Source organism: Enoplosus armatus, chromosome 15, assembly GCF_043641665.1.
Source record: "Enoplosus armatus isolate fEnoArm2 chromosome 15, fEnoArm2.hap1, whole genome shotgun sequence".
Classification (NCBI taxonomy): domain Eukaryota; kingdom Metazoa; phylum Chordata; class Actinopteri; order Centrarchiformes; family Enoplosidae; genus Enoplosus; species Enoplosus armatus.
This window is the reverse complement of record NC_092194.1, coordinates 15063625-15074234: the sequence shown is the minus strand read 5'-3', so window position 1 is coordinate 15074234 and position 10610 is coordinate 15063625. Positions and strand designations below refer to the sequence as shown.

The following is a 10610-nucleotide window of genomic DNA, read 5'->3' as shown; positions in this document are numbered from 1 at the left end:
ATGACAGGGAGGGAGGAGGACGGCGGCGGGGAAAACGGAGGACAGGAAAGAGAGGAGAGGCAGAGAGGGATTCACGTAGGAAGAGATGGAGGGTGGGTGAGAAGAGGGAGGAGGGGGAAAGACAAGGATGTAATGAGGTGGTAAAGAATGAGAACTTGTCGATGTGTTTGGGGGAGGGGGGTATATCGAGTCGGTGACCAGTCTCCTCAATGAGGTCCTTTCACCCTGGAGGGGCCTGAGCTTGATTGAGTTCAACACAAATACCATTTCAGGAGGTATTATGGTTAAGTCAGCCACTTTCTGACTGGAAAACCTTTGAAATCATTGCACAACCCCCATGATTTGGAAGATACCATTCGGCTTGGAACTTACAACACGTCCTGAATGACGTGACATGACGTTTATGACCGTTTGGAAAATTATTCATATTGGTTACAGTACGTTTACAACTAAAAGGTTCGGGAAAGATCGTGGTCAACGGTTAATAGGAAAATGAAAGTTGGCGTGAACAGCAGTCTCGAGTGGCAAAACCATTTGTGTCCAACTATCCACACGGACCTCCGTGCTCAGGGGTATTGCAGCCTGAGGGTCGCTTTATGCTCAATCAGAGCTAATGTGTACAATGTGCTCTGGGTTGTTCACATGAAAAGTGACAGAAATAGTTGTGTGAAGAATTAAAAAAACAGAGCCAGAGAGAGAAGTTCAAACCCTGGCTCATTTCTCACCGCTGCTTAGCTGGCCGATCGCAGTGTGAGGTGGATGAAGCTGCGCTGAAGGACAACACTGGAGAACAGCAGGAATGCAGTTTTTGTAGCCGTAGGCATGCCGAAATTAACCACTTGTTGGAGAACAGGGTAGTGAAGGAAGAGCTCTCCCAAAAGAAGACGGATGAGCATTTCTGGACAGATGATGATGTGAAGGTCAAGTACCACGCTGGGCCTCAATGTTTTGCTGTTGGGATGGGTGTGCTGATGCAGCTTCTTCCCCGCCTACCACAGTCGAAAACTTTCTCCTTTTCAGATGCTCCTCTTAACTCTAATGCGTCTGAGGCTGAATCTGCCAGTCCAGCACATTGCACACCTCTTCTGCATAGACCACCGCGTTCAGAGACACCATAGATTCACTGTTTACACACCTCAGCATTTAGGTGCACTGGCCAGAGAGACACTTTGTGGAGGCTTTTGACAATCGTGTTGCGGTTATTGTGGACTGCTTTGAAATTAACATTGAGAGAGCATTAAATCTGAAAGCCAGAGCACAGATATTTTCCCACTACAAACAAGCACACCATAAAGTATCTCATTGGCATTACACCACAGGGAGCTACCTCTTTAATTTCCAAGGGTGGGAGGTCGTGCCAGGGACAAGCATGTGACTGAGAACAGTGGCCTTCTTCATAAACTCTTGCCCGGAGACTTGGTTTTGGCGCATCGTGGATTTGACATCAGGGACAGCGTCGTACTAACGTGTGCATTAGTGAAAATCCCTGCTGTCACAAGAGGACGCTGCCAGCTGGCTGCAAAAGATGTGGAGGAGACCCGGCAGATAGCTCATCTCAGGGTCCATGTGGAGAGGGTGAACGCACCAAGTACACCATGCTAAGTGAGCATGGTGCTCCCATGTGAAGGCGAGGACATGATTTTCCTGGACAAAATTGTGTCTGTGTGCTGTCCCTTGACTAATATGTGCCCCACTGTATACGTTTGACATAAACCCCTGTGTGACGTAGACTGCATTAACAGCATTATTGTTACTGTATATAAATGTAACAACATCATTAAATACATATATTTGTGGATTTCTACTACATGTATTAATAAAACAAGAAATATTTGTGAGCATCTGAAATACATTTGTCAACCTTCTTTTTTTAATATGTGGGGTTTATTTTTTATTTAAATACAACGATAAGTATTCTTGTGTGCATTGAAAAATATTTTTGTAGAGAGAGTCATTAAATATAAATCCAGAAATACATTTGTGAATCTTTGCGTGCACATTCATTAATATTGAGACTGATCTGATCTCACACCACAAACAAAGTAGGAAAACACGTTACTTGTGAGATCACCTCACCACTCTTTGCGTTCGTTCGGATCAAGCCCTTTAATTTTCTTTATTTTGTCCAAGTAACGCTCCTCCTCTCTGTAAGGAATCTTGCAATTGATCTCCGCCCGGTCCATTCGTGTTTTCTTTTAGTTGTTTGTTGTCACTATGTGCTCCTGGTTGCTGTAAATAAAATGAATGTAAACAAAGCGGTGTATCCTAAATAATGGCGACCACTACCCAGAATGCAATGAGCCATAACATGGTTGCCTATTCTCTATAGCCAAAGACACTTAGACGCTCATATTATTGAACTAGCTGTTTCCCTCTGCTTCCCGTCTTATGTGATTAGCCTATCACCACCTACCTCCAACAGTGTAGCCTATTTAACAAACAGACATGAGGGTGGAATTGATCTAACTATCCTTAAGTTTTTTACTAAATGACCCGTGCTGTTATTTCTGTTGAGGTCGGTTTCAACAACTCGTCGGTCCATTCAAACCACATACCAGTTTTGTCTCTTTTTTTCCCTCTCACCTGAATAGATGGAGGCATTTTCCCAGAAAGACTGCCTGTAGTTGTTCTGGAAGGATACACGAGGGTCTGAAGAATGTGTGAGAGGTAGTTTGTAAACCTGGGTGTTGTTTTTATGTTTGCAAAGTGTGTGTGTGTGTGTGTGTGTGTGTGTGTGTGTGTATGTGTGTGTGTGCATGCATGAATATGTGGATGCTTGCATGAATGTCTGTGCATGAGGATATTTGTGTCTGTGCATGTGTGTGTGCGTGTATGTGTGTACACTTTCTGCCTTACCACAGCCCCGACCATTCAATTGATTTTTCCTGGCAGTCTGTTGGGATCTCATTTGAGTTTCCAAATCGTTTAATTTCGCTGAAATTACAGCCAGATCCCCAAGACAACAGCCTGAAAGAAAATAATCCTCAGACTAAACCAGTGTCTTTCTCCATAAACACAACTTGAAAACAAAACATTGGACTCCATTTTCCTGGCAAACGGTTAGTAACCTAACAGTTAGGTCCACACATTTACTGCACAGACCACTGAATGACTTCTTCTCTGGCTAACTTGATATTGAACCTAATGGTGTAGCAGCTAATTGGCTTACTGTATGTAGTAGTGTTTCATCTGTGGAATGCTAAAGACAGTGTGTATGTGTGGCTTTGCTCTACAGCAGCAGAGTCATTGCTTCTTAATGGTCCTTTTTTTCCCCACTCGTTGGATCTATGATGGGTGAGTGGCAGACAGGTGCAGAATACCAATGAGGAGAGTCGTTTCAGTAGGAATGGAGTCATCAGTCCACCATGCTGCGAGCTCACCAATCAACCTCTATCTCAATGCAATTTCAGTTTAATGAGCTCAATTGGAATGAAAGTTCAGAAACAATATTGCCAAAGCAATTAGGTTCAAATGGTTAGAGTATCGTTGAGATAATAATGAGACGCGGTAACAGAGTAGGTTTGTGTTTGGATTGTGTGTGTGTGTGTGAAGAGCATTTTACAGGGGGACATTTGGGGAATCTTGACAGGTTGTTGCACGCTTTAGATATTCAGGTTATGCTTGTGTTAATAATGTGATAAATTAAATAAACAACCGACTTAAATATATGACTAAGCAAGTTAAGACTGTGCAAGGAATGCATTAGAACTAACACAATGACGGTTACAGTTGTATAAAATGGAAATGACAAAACAATAGAAAAGATATTTATATATATATATATATATATATATATATATATATATATATGGTCATATTTTTTAGAATAGGGTTGTAACAACATAAAGATGGAATGTGTAATTATGGTGTTGCTGTATTCTGGTATTCTGGTCTGGGTTCAGGTTTTGTGTGTTTTAACTGATGCAGTGTTGTGGCTTCTGGAGCATTTTAATTTTAATTAGACCTAATGTGTGTTTTTGTTTAGCATAAACCACGTTTACATTGAACGTTTACATTTGAAATATGGTGATTATCCACCTCTGACACAGTTTATTTAGGTGTTTGTGTAAATAATAGAACATTTGCTCGACATCCTCTCTCTCTTTGATCCGAAGTCTTGGCTCCAAACACATTTGCACTTTTCCTGAAACGCTTTGAAAATATTATTGCTGATCTGATATTTCATTAATATTGATAAAATAATCTTAACTCAAGGCTCCAGAGCTTTCAATCATATGAAATTATCTTCATGAACAACTCCATTGGATGATGAATTGTTGTTATCATTCCACAGATAAACAACGCCATTCCCTGATGAAGATCTAGAAAAAGCTTGTAAGCGGACCTCAAGGGAAGGTTATTTAGTCAAACTACTATTTCCAAGAAGTTTTCTTTGTTATGTTCTTTCTAAGACCCTTGATTATTCGAGTCAAGGGTTTAAGGATAGGGAATGGATTTTAGTGTTTTTTTAATTTTTGGCCACATAAACAAACTTAACTTGAAAAAGACCTAAAAGAGCAAATGAACTGATGATGACGGGAAAATCCATGTGATTTCCTCTCTCTCTCCCTTTGGTCCTGGTTATTGAACACCTGAAGCACTGACTCACAGACTCAAACAAAAACACGCACTCAAAAGCCATGCGCCACACACACGGGACGTACAGAGACTCTCAAAGCACATTTTGCTGCTGTTGGTCAGGTGTTAGACAGCTCATGTAGAGAGATGCGGGGCCACCTGGGAGCAAAACGAAACCCCCAACGCGGAGACTTTATTAAAGACTCGACAGGTGACGGAGGTCCGGGAGAGATGGGCTCCATCGACTGAGACACACACAGGCATGCAATTCTCCATCTCTCAGTCCCTTCACACTCATTGATTGCTTTCATCCTGTAATAACCTCTCAGTTCCATCCTCTGACTGCCTCTGTCTCTCTTCACTCTCCTATTCTCCGCTAAATATCCTTTTCTCTATTCTATCGTTCAGATCTCTCCCAGCTGCCTCTGTCTATTCTCCATTCCTTCGCTGTGCTTTGCTCTTCCACCGCCTTCCTCCTCCTTATCATTCACATCCCCTCAGCTCTACCTTTAAACCCTCTCACCTCCATCCCTGCCTCCCTCCCTCCCTCCCCTTTCTATCTTTTCCCTGGCCTTTTCTACTATTCTCACTTGGCTTCCATCTCTCTCTCTCCGCCTCTCCCTCTGTTCTCGGTGCTGCTGTAAAGGTCAGGTTAGCTCCATGAATAAGCTGTAGATTTATGATGCTGCCATCTCCCAGGAATCACTGTGACCAGGGCCAAACAAAAACAACACTGCAATAGACCGCAATAGATCGCCGGAGCCCCATTCGGCAAACGCAGGGGTTATTAATGAGGCTATGGGCCGGTGCACTAGAGGTTGAGGGAGTGGTTAAAGCCGTGGGTAGGCACACACACCTATACACACACACACACACACACACACAGGAGTGCACATAAGCCTTTATGAACAAACACATACAGTATACATCAGTGATTTCCAACGAGGGTACAAGTCTGCTCCTGCCAGAGGGGACATGGAAAAATAGAAAATATGATTTCATGAAAAAAAAAAAAAAGTTTAGGTTCCTGTTGATGAGGAAAATAAACACCCAAATAGGATTACAAATTGGTATGCTGATCTTTAGTTTATCGGTGAGCTGAAGTGAGACCCAGTTGCATAAAAATAAACCTGGTCTTTGACTTTGACCTGTTGCATAAAGCGTCCCTAGTACCCATGTGGAATATGTGATACGACTTTGGGTACATAAGACAATAAAGGTCGGGAACCACCAGCATACAGTATCCTTAATGCCTGCGCACTGCTTTTTATGCCTGCAAACACTCACATATTTACATATATTTACACAAAACACAAACAACCTGATAAATGGCGATAATGAATATCAAGGGAAATAAGGACACGAGTTCAAGCATCAGCAACAACTTACTGAATAAAAACATTAAAGGCAAATAAAAAAACTAAAAACAGAATTTACATAAGTTAGCCTTATCATTCTCAGTGTCTGCAAATATGAACATATTTTTTTCTCAAAGCCAGACACTGTGACAGGCTGATTTCCTGTGGATATGGTCAAATGTTCTGCTTACTGTATATGCACAAAGGGATAAAGCTTTGTGTGTGTGTGTGTGTGTGTGTGTGTGTGTGTGTGTGTGTGTGTGCATAAAAGCTTTTTTTGTAATAACACAACAGATTATAGTCTTAGTGCTGTTTTCAAGCTTTGGGAGAGAAATGTTCATGTTCCCTTTGAACTATTCTATTGTAAGAGAAAACTACATGTGATTTTCTTTGACATTTTCTTCCAGGATTTCTGAGTACATTCTCCTGCACATTTCTGAGGTTATATGTTGTTAAGGTGTATTTTTCAAGGAATTGGTGAGAACTGTAGCACATCCTCTGTTCACATACACTAAATAAAAATGTGAGGGATTTCTTTTTCTGAGAAAAATCTCAGAAGCTCTCTCAGATTTTCCCTGCTTCTTATGTAGTTAGGGGATGCTCAGACACTCAGGCACTCAGACAGATAAAATTACCCGTCTACACCTCCAGCCAGCCTCATTACTCCCTTCTTCCTCACAATTTCCTCGCCCTGCGCCTGCACCCACCACTACCCTCACGCCTCCCTCGGCGGATATTTTCACTCCCGCAAGTGTTGGGTCACAACGGGGTCAACCTCCAGTCAACAGTCTGGATTAAAATTTAACGAGAGCCCTGATGCATATTTCATTGTTCTATGCCCTCTATCCATCATGCTATATCATTCTGGCTGCATGTCTTTCCTCACCTCTCCTCTCCGCTGGCGATCTGTTCTACATACTTGTCCATCTCCAGTCCGGGCCTCACGGCGGATAATTGTACTTATTGCGTGACAGTGAGTGACAGGCAGAAAGTCATTAAAACAACCTTACTGTCACAGTGAAAAATAAAAAGTAGTCTACAAGATTGTCTTGTCATTCTCAAAAAGTAAAATGACAGCACTTATCACAAAGGGGACTCAACTGAACGTCTCCCGTCTTTGGTGTGCAGGTAACAGACTTAAAAACTGGAAAGGTTACCTGAACAGAACACAGAATAGAAAGCAAGCTTCTTTTTTTTAAAAAAGAGTCATGCGGCGGAGATCAAAATATGTTTCCATCCAGTTTTTATTGTAGGTGCACAAAAGGTAAGATTGAAATCAATAGCAAGTGTTTCAGTCCCTCAGTTTTTCATCAGCCTTCAAGGTTTCATGGTTGTGGGTCACTTAAAAATACATCAGTCCAATTAAGTAGAAAAAGCATTTACTGCAGCAGCACAGGTATATATAGATGTTTAGTATTTACACAAAAGGAACACATACCATCAGTGTTACATGTGACTTGATATGTCATTCATCAACTTTCATTTAAAGTTAACTTAACATGTAACATATACAGAAGCATATTATTTATAAAATACTAGAAAATGAAACGATAGAAGAACTTCCAATGAAAAACCACACATTCACCTGGACACATAAACCGCAGACACAGACATACAGTCAGTAATCATGAGCCAAAGAAAGTAGAATAGTTTTCCGTTTGCTTTTCCGCTTTGTGCGTACGCGTGAGATTTCTGGCTGCAGCCTTTTTTTCTTTTGATGTGTAAAATGAATTCCGATCAAAATAAATTGTGGACAGTGATGAGACAACTCCAGAAGAGATTTCAGAAAACAAAAGTTGGGAAAAACATTTTGCTTTTCTTTTTTTTTGTGAAGTTTAATTGGCAGTACCTTTCCAGAGTCAGTAGCAGGTTCACTGATGTGTGTCAGCACATGTATTGCATAAGTTCCTGTTAATAAGAAACAGCAAAGCACATTCACTTCTTGTATACCAACTGCAAAGACAGTATACTATGACAATTAGCATAGTATACAAACTGTTTACTGCTCTTTGTTAGTGTGGAATTAGGGCTCTTTTTCTTTGACATTTCGGGGAGCTTGTTTTCTGTCTTACAGGAATTTATATGGAGGGTTGGAATGAATTTCATGTCTCGTGTGGGACACGTTAGCTTGGTGCAGGAGCTTTTGGTGTCCCCAAAGACTGGAACCCAATAATTTCCAAACGGTGAGACGTTTTAGCTTTCACATCTTTATAGCATGACTTAAGTCTTCTACTTAAGTGGAAATCCAGCTGGACCCCAACCAGCTCCCAAAGGCTTAAACTGGAAAAGAAAAGGTGACAGCGCTGACCCCTTTTCCACCATCATGCAATGGGTTCCACTCCGCGCATCTAATTTTGAACAGTTCGGAGCATTTGGACCAAAAATAAACTAATTCAGAATCCAAAAAGTTGGTCTCCAGCTGGAACCAAAAAAATGGTTTTCCCTGTCATATTCTATAGGCGAGGAAAGAGAGGGTGGAGAAGGCAACAATGGAGAAGTCAGGTGAGATATCGCCTGGAAAAAAGAGAGTGCGGTGGTCGTCCAACGAAACACAATGCTTGGTGAAGATTTGGCTACCAACAACTTCTGTTGTGCAACATCAACGCCCACCGTTGGCGGAGCACCCTTGATGACAAAGGTACCACTCAAAACTGGTGGTTCGCTAGATTGCAGCAAGGTTTCAAGAATCCTGAACGGAACCAGTTCAAGAACCGGAGCTCATTTGGTGGAAAGAGGCTACCTGAGAAATAGCAACCTTTTATGACTTACTGTGGGTGTGGCCGCTTTGGTGTTATTTTATAATGTAATAATGTAATTTTGCTGATGAGTTATTAATAAAGCACTGTAATGTGATTATTTATTGATTATTATTATTATTTATTAATGACTAACGTATCTAATGGCTGCTATCACAAATTAGTAATTCCTGCTTGGCCCAAAATACTCCATTTGCACGCTATGGAAGTTGCTGACTTAAGAGTACTAGCTTTTTTTTTCTCACTTAAAGACAGCACTGACTGTCACTGCTAGCAGTTTGCTTGTTCTCAATTTCAAAAACTAAAATAAAGAAGTGAGGAGACGGGAGCTGTGAGAGAAAAAATAGGAGGGTTGAACATCTTTTCTCATCAAGGCAGAGTAGTAGCTGGTGTCTGACTTAACTTCCTCCCATAGGTTCCCATGGTGAAGAGGGAATAATGTCACGCTGGTTAAGTACAAGATTTTACTTTGTTTTCCCATTCCTGAAGGGAGCTCTTATCTTTAGCTTTCATTTCCAAAGGATTAGATTTCCCATGGATTTAATTGCGATCCCCTAAACCCCGGTATCCTCTCGTCTAAACTCTCGATCTCAGTGGGGGAATTCCTCCTCAGCGGTCTTGTCTGTCTGAACCGCAGCTCTCGTCCCGTCTACCTGAGCTGTGCGTCCGTCTGCTGCTTTCTAGCCTCAGAGCTGTTGAACTCTGGCTGACCTGACAGTAGACTGGTTTAACCCAGCGGTAACCCCACATTCACTTGTCTCATCACCCCCGCCAGCTCAGGAGGAACCCAACCACACACACACACACACACACACACACACACACTCACTAACACCCACACACACACACACACACTCACTAACACCCACACACACAGCTCATTCATTCGAGCACCACGGTTGACTGGCAGAGAGAATTGCCTCGCACTAAATAAAGTTCTCATCCATTTTTAATCGGGTGCGGAAGCAGTGAAAAAAAACGGAGGCAGGATATATGCAAGCTTCGAAAAATACAGTACGCACACAAACAAACAAACATGAAAGAGTATGTATGCAAGCGACGGCCTCAAAGTGATGTGAAGCTACTGTAGGTGGCTTCAGTCAACAACAGACAGTCTGCTGCAGGGCGGCTCGTGGCAAACGGAGCATATGGCTCTTTAGAAACTGTGCCGTTTATGAACAGAAATCAGCCTGCAGATGTTCAAATCTTCCCATGGAGTGTGTTTACTGGACATGTAATAGGGTTTCTTTCCTGATGAGCGGTTATTATGGTGTTGTCAGGGCGATAAGAAACTATAACATGCACAAATTCAGTTCCTGCCTTCTTGACAAACACTTCCAACTACGTGTCAAAACATCCAAACCCTTCAAACATCTGCCAATTACAGCTCTGCGAGGTCGTCCGTCGGCCACCCTGTCGCATGCTGATCCTTTTTCGGTGTTGAAAGCACATGCTGAAAGGTTGAAATCTGAAAATATAACCATCCATCAATCAGTCACACTTTATCTAGAAAGCATGTTCCATTCAACAGCCCCCCCCCCCCCTTATTTTCCTTTTGTAGGAAAACTTATCTTTTCAAGATGTACCTCATGTCATCTTCTGTGCTCTGAATCATTTCTGCTCTCCTACATCTCCTTTCTCTGCTCTTAACATGTCATCAGAAACAGAAGGGAAAAAAAGGAAGACGTTGTCAGGGCATTTCAACTTGTCATTGCTTTTAAAAAAAAAATACTGATCTGGGAACTGAAGCTTTTTGCAAAAAAAGAAAAACCGACAGCCTAAAATTTAAACGAAAAAAAGGCAGAAACACAATGCATTACAAACCTCACAAAAGACAATATAATGGCAGCAGAGACATGCATTAAATAAACATTACAGTAAGATGGCTTCTAAGTACAAACACTAACGTTACACATGG

At 41.8% G+C, this 10610-nt stretch overlaps 1 pseudogene; it reads left to right on the top strand.

Annotated features, from left to right (window-relative positions):
* LOC139297917 (uncharacterized) lies at nt 1-1707 on the top strand (annotated as a pseudogene).
* The last annotated feature ends 8903 nt before the right edge of the window (nt 1708-10610 follow it).